Genomic DNA, 6635 nt, shown 5'->3' with positions numbered 1-6635 from the left:
ATCGGTTTATATACATGTAGGCCTATGTAATCTGCGCGATTTGCGAGACCACATCTCCACGTGCAGCAGTGCTGCATAAACATGGCTGAGTCTTTTCATCTGTAAACTCCCTCAACGGGCCGCTCGCTCTCTTTTGTTGATCGCCCTCTCACGGGTGAACAGTTCAATGCCCCGCTTCATTGTAGGAATTCTGCCATGTCTCTACCAGTTTAGTTTGACCATCTCTGTTACTAAGTTATGGAATACTAAATAAATAAGTAATTAGATACCTTACCGTTATGCGCTCATAAAGAATGATAAGAATAACGCGTCTTGAACTGGTTTCATTAATTAGTGTCTTGACGTTTCACAGACTGTTAGCTTGTTGTGGTAGGCTGGTAGCCTATTTTAGAGCATATCAAAAGAAAGACTTGTGTTATGTCTTCCTTAATGCAATAGTAATTGGGGGTGCAAGTGGAGACTCGCAGAGGCAAAACTGTGGCGCGCTTACACTGTAGGTGCGCCGCAGTCTGCGTGATCTGCCTGTAGGAAGGGGCGGGCCGGCCCTGCGAGTAACGAGTAAAGTAACGAGTTTATCTTTATCTAGAGAGTAACGAAGTAGTGTAATATATTACTTTTTTTAAAGTAATATGTAATATATTACTTTTTTTTAGTAACGACCCCATCTCTGGTCTCTGCCCGTCGACGTGACGGTCTTAGACGGTTGCTCGGGATTACGCCAATGGAACTCCCTGATGAGCCGGAGGTCCAACACATGACGAGCTGGAACCCAAGCCCTCTCCTCAGGGCCGTAACCCTTCCAGTCCACCAGGTACTGGACTCCTCTTCCTCTGCGACGGGAACGAATAAGTCGTCGGAGAGTGTACGTAGGCCCGCCGTCAATCATCCGGGGCGGTGGTGGGGAGGGACCGCAGGAACCAAGGCACTCTCTCGCACAGGTTTGATCCTGGAAACGTGGAAGGTGGGATGGATCCGCAGAGTCCGAGGCAGTCTTAGCCTTACAGCTGCGGGATTGATTATCCTGACAATCTCAAAAGGTCCAATGAATCTAGGTGCAAGCTTCTTCGAATCCACCCGTAAAGGAATATCCCGGGAGGAAAGCCATACCTTTTGGCCCACCTGGTAGACAGGTGCTTTGGAACGTCGGCGGTTGGCAGAGGAGGCGTACCGGTTGGCCGAACAAACGAGAGTTCTCCGGGCTTGATTCCAGGTCCGTCGACAACGACGGATGAAAGCCTGGACGGACGGACAGGTAACCTCCCTCTCCAGGGCTGGAAACAGAGGGGGTTGAAACCCGTAAGCACACTGAAATGGGGACAGCTTGGTGGCCGAACTGACCAGAGTGTTGTGGGCGTACTCGACCCAGAGCAGTTGTTTAGCCCAGGCCGCTGGGTTCTTGGAGACTATACAGCGTAAGGTCGTCTCCATCTCCTGGTTCTTTCTTTCTGTCTGACCGTTGGATTGCGGATGGAAACCGGATGACAGACTGACCGTGGCTCCAAGGAGCGTGCAGAATTCCCTCCAGAACACTGAGGTAAATTGAGGACCACGATCGGAAACCACATCAGTAGGCAGCCCATGGAGCCGGAACACATGGAGCAGGACCAGCTCCGCCGTCTCTTTAGCTGAGGGGAGCTTGGGTATCGGCACAAAATGAGCCATCTTACTGAATCGGTCTACCACCGTCAAGATGGCAGTGTGTCCGTTAGACGGTGGTAGACCAGTAACAAAGTCCAGAGAAATGTGAGACCAGGGGCGTTGAGGGATAGGCAGAGGTCGTAGGAGACCAGCAGGAGCTTGGTGAGAAGACTTGTTTTGATTGCAAACAGGGCAGGCATTAACAAATTCCCTGGTGTCCTCCTTAAGTGTTGCCCACCAGAACCTTTGCTGGACTACCTCCCATGTACGTTGGATCCCAGGATGGCAGGTGAGTCTGGAGTTATGAGCCAACTGGATAACATCAGACCTCAACGTCTGCGGAACGAACAGGCGGTTCGGAGGACAGGCACTGGGTCCCGGCTGGTCCTGCTGGGCGGCCTTGACCCTCTCCTCCACCTCCCAGATGAGGGCGGCGACGAGCTGAGGAGTCGGAAGGATGGTGTCCAAGCCCCTGGGAATGTTACCTCCCTCTCCAAACTGACGAGAAAGAGCGTCAGCCTTAATGTTCCGAGAACCAGAGCGGTAGGAGAGGGAGAAATTGAACCGAGTGAAGAAAAGGGCCCATCTAGCCTGTCGGGAATTCAGTATGCGGGCCGACCGGATGTACTCCAAATTTTTGTGGTCGGTCCACACCAGGAAAGGTTGACTGGTCTCCTCGAGCCAGTGACGCCACTCCTCCAGAGCCAACTTCACTGCTAGCAGCTCCCGGTTTCCCACATCATAATTTCTTTCCGCTGGAGTCAAACGCCTTGAAAAGAAAGCACAGGGATGGAGTTTTTGGCTGTTCATTGCTCGCTGAGACAGGATGGCTCCCACCCCCATATCAGAAGCATCCACCTCCAAAACAAACAGTCTTACAGGATCGGGTACTCGGAGGATGGGGGCGGAGGTGAACCTGGCCTTAAGGTTCTGGAACGCCTCCTCAGCCGAGGAGGACCACTGGAACATAACCTTAGAGGAGGTCAGGGCTGTGAGAGGAGCGGCCAAGGTACTGTATCCACGAATGAACCTCCGGTAGAAGTTGGCGAACCCGAGGAACTGTTGTAGCCGCTTCCGGGATTCTGGAACCGGCCAGGAAGTGACTGCATCAACCTTGGAAGGATCCATCTCGATGCTCCCCTGTCCCACGATGTATCCCAGAAAAGAGACAGAGGATGTGTGAAACTCGCACTTCTCCGTTTTAACAAACAGCGAGTTCTCGAGCAATCTCCTGAGAACCGCCTGGACGTGGTGCACGTGTTCTTTCAGCGTCTTGGAAAAGATCAGGATGTCATCCAAGTAAACAAACATGTGTCGGTCCAACATGTCTCGGAGCACGTTATTTACCAACGCCTGGAATACTGCAGGGGCGTTTGTAAGCCCAAAAGGCATGACTAGGTACTCGTAGTGCCCCGAGGTGGTGTTGAAGGCTGTCTTCCACTCATCCCCCTCGCGAATACGTACCAAGTGGTACGCGTTACGCAAGTCCAGCTTTGTGAATATGGTTGCTCCCTGCAGCAACTCGAATGCAGAAGAGATAAGAGGCAGTGGGTATCGATTCTTGATCGTAATGTCATTAAGACCCCGAAAGTCGATACAGGGTCTTAGGGTCTTGTCCTTCTTCTCTACAAAGAAGAACCCTGCGCCAGCAGGTGATGAGGACGGGCGAATAATTCCAGCCGCCAGAGAGTCATTGATATAAGTCTCCATGGAAACTCTTTCCGGAGCAGACAGGGAGTACAATCGACCCCTGGGAGGGCTGGTGCCGGGATGCAGGTCGATGGCACAGTCGTAGGGCCGGTGTGGTGGTAAGGAAGTAGCCCTCGACTTGCTGAATACTTCCTTGAAGTCCAGATATTCCGGTGGAACCCCTGTAACATCTGGAACTTGGCTGGGGTTCACCGAACGCTGAGGCGCGGCAGCCTGTTTCAGGCAGATCAGATGACAAGAAGGACTCCAACCCAAAATGGCTCCCGTCTCCCAGTCAATGTTAGGGTTGTGGCGGCAGAGCCATGGATAACCCAGGATCAGCGGAATATGTGGAGACCGGAGAACATGAAACTGAATAGTTTCGTAATGGTTCCCAGACAGGAGCATGTGAACGGGTACAGTCTGATGAGTCACTGTCCCCAGCAGGTGACCGTCTAAGGCGTTGGCTGGAACTGGGCGAGACAAAAGAACCCGGTCTATTCCCAACTGCAGCATAAGCTTCTCGTCCATAATATTCGCGTCCGAACCAGAGTCAATAAAAACAGCAAGAGCCTGAGAGCTATCCGGTAATAGCAACCTGGCGTGGCTCAATGGTCTCTGAGTGGGAACAAATCCAGGGGTTTGGCTCACCAGTATGTTCCCCATTACTGCGGAGCCTTGCCTTTTACCGGGCAGTGAGAAACAAAATGGCCGGCCCGGCCGCAGTAGAGACACAGGTTACGACGTCTGCGATGCTCACGTTCCTCCAAAGTGAGGTTGGTGCGACCCACCTGCATGGGCTCATCCCCCCCCCCTGGTTGCGGCTCTGGAGTGAGGTGAGGAGTCGCAGCCAAACTCGGACGTCGGGGCGCCCAGGCATATTGAACTCCCGCCGATCGTCGCTCCAGTCTCCGTGTCTGGATGCGCCGATCCATGCGGGAAGTCAGTTCAATCAACCCATCCAGTGAATTGGGCAGATCAAACGACACCAGCTCGTCTTTAATGTAATCCGCCAAACCACGCAGATAGGCGTCACACTGGGCTGCAGAATTCCAGTTGCTGAGGCGGCTCCGGGTGCGAAACTCAATGGCATAATCCACCACAGATCAATTACCCTGGCTCAGGTTCAGTAGTCCTCCTGCAGCGTCTGGGCCCACAGACACGGGTCCAAACACCTTGCGCAGCTCCGCAGAAAAAGCGGGGAACGAAGAGCAGGCGGGTGTTTGTTGCTCCCATTCCGCTATGCCCCACAGTCGGGCTTTCCCAGTCAAATGATTGACCGTGAACGCCACACGAGCAGCTTCAGAAGCGAAAGTGTGTGGCTGCAGCGCAAACAGGATAGAACAGTTCGTAAGAAACGGGCTGCAGCCCTCCCCCTCCGGTTCCCCGGCGTAGCGCTCCGGAGTTCCCACCCGAGGCTCCGGGGTAAATCCCATCAGAGGTGATGCAGAAGCCGGTGTCGACGGCATAGGAAGAGGCGCTGGAGCGGCCACTCCTGCCACTAGCTGCTGCACAGTAGCCGTTAGCTGCTGTAGCTGCGCAGCTAAATAGGTTAGCGTCTGGTCATGTGAAGAGTTAGCATGATGAGCCTCGGTGGCCAGGGCGGCTATCGAGGCTTCCTGCCTCTGGAGAGCGTCCTCAACTCTCTCGAAACGGTCCTTAGGTGAAGAAGAGTGCGCTGGGTCCATGTTCTGGCCAGATTGTTCTGTCACAATCTTAAGGAGAACCCAAATGCAGCACTCGAGAAACCAAGGAGAATTGGTAATACACTTTATTGGAGATTCCACTGGATCTGAGGAATACCAACCGAGCAGTTTAACGCACCGGAGGACAGCGGGCAGAAGGTGAGTCAGGGACAGGCAGAGAGTCAGGGAGTAAGCGAGGCAGTCAGCGTAGATACAGGCAGGGTCGGATAACAGGCCAGACAGGATAGTCGAGGGACAGGCAGGATCAGGGAACAGGCAGAGCAGGCAGATCGAGGACAGGCAGGGTCGGAACCGGGTAGGCTATCTAGTTTCAAACGCGGGAAAGACAAGCATGAGGCAAAGTACAATCTGGCAAAGAGTGTGTGTAAGGTGCGAGTTTAAATACTGGCAGAAGCTAATGGGTGCAGAAGAGAAAGAGAGTGAGCTAACGAGTGGGTGTGGAAAACAGGTGAGACAGGTGAATGGAAAACTACTGGTGAATGATGGAGCAGACTATGACACACGGGAGTCACTCCTCAGTTTATACCGTGTTTTGTTTCAATTCATGTATCATTTAGTTACAAATATGTGATATATCTGAACAACAAAGTGGTCAAAAATCATTTTATTCCTTTTTTGGAAACATTTTCATGATCGCTTTTTTCGTTTTACATTTTCATTTATTGTCATTTCCATTCAGTCAGTCATTAAGTGCTATTAAAATGTTAATGTGCCACATATCCAAACAAATAAACAAAGTGTGTCAATGAATGTTAATCTAACTGGGTTTTGATAGATAATATATCTATTTTTCTTCTCTCAATTATTTTATTTCTATTGTGCACTCTAATCAATATTAATCAAACTATTGTTCGTTTATACATTTTAAGAATGGCGTTTATCTTTTTTGAGAATTAGTTCTTATTTTATTTTATTTATTGGGGTCTACAACAGATGATACAAATGTTTGTGTCAGTAAATGTGTACTAACAGAGGCGGGGGGGGGTGTGTGGAAATAACGGGGACAGAGCTGCTGTCAGACGATCAGCTGTGCAGCGTCATCACAAACGGACGTCGCTTCACGTGACGCTCCGGAGGAAAGGACGTCCCATTGCTCTTAAAACTGATTTCCCTGCTTCTCGTGGTTTCCTTGCATCTCTCCATGCTTCCCTGGTGGGAGGGACTAGTCGCAGGGAAACGACGCAAGTGAGGGACGCAAGGAATCCATTTAACCGAAGTGAGAAGGACCCCTGGTCGTCCGGCACAAATAATGCCACTGGGACGGTACTCAAGATGGCGCAGACAAATCAACGATACCGAGACCGAGGAGCGAGGAAATGAAAAATAAGAGAAGTGAAACGCACCCCCAGATAGTCATAGCGGGTTACCTTCCTGTGTCATGAAAACTGGCACAGATTTAAACTTGGATTTTAGAGAAAGACCAGCAGTTATCATCTTATTAACTGAGTGATGTGCACAGCAAGAGTTCACTATTTGTGACAATTACAAAAAAGAATATAAATTGTGCCAAATCAGGAAGTGTATATTCAACTTCTTAAATGATGATAAAAACTAGACCCAAAACCAAGAGTTTGTACTTTTATTTAGTTTAAAAGTGTAATT

This window comes from Gymnodraco acuticeps, unplaced genomic scaffold (genome assembly GCF_902827175.1).
Source record: "Gymnodraco acuticeps unplaced genomic scaffold, fGymAcu1.1, whole genome shotgun sequence".
Lineage (NCBI taxonomy): Eukaryota > Metazoa > Chordata > Actinopteri > Perciformes > Bathydraconidae > Gymnodraco > Gymnodraco acuticeps.
Note: the sequence above shows the minus strand (reverse complement) of the source record.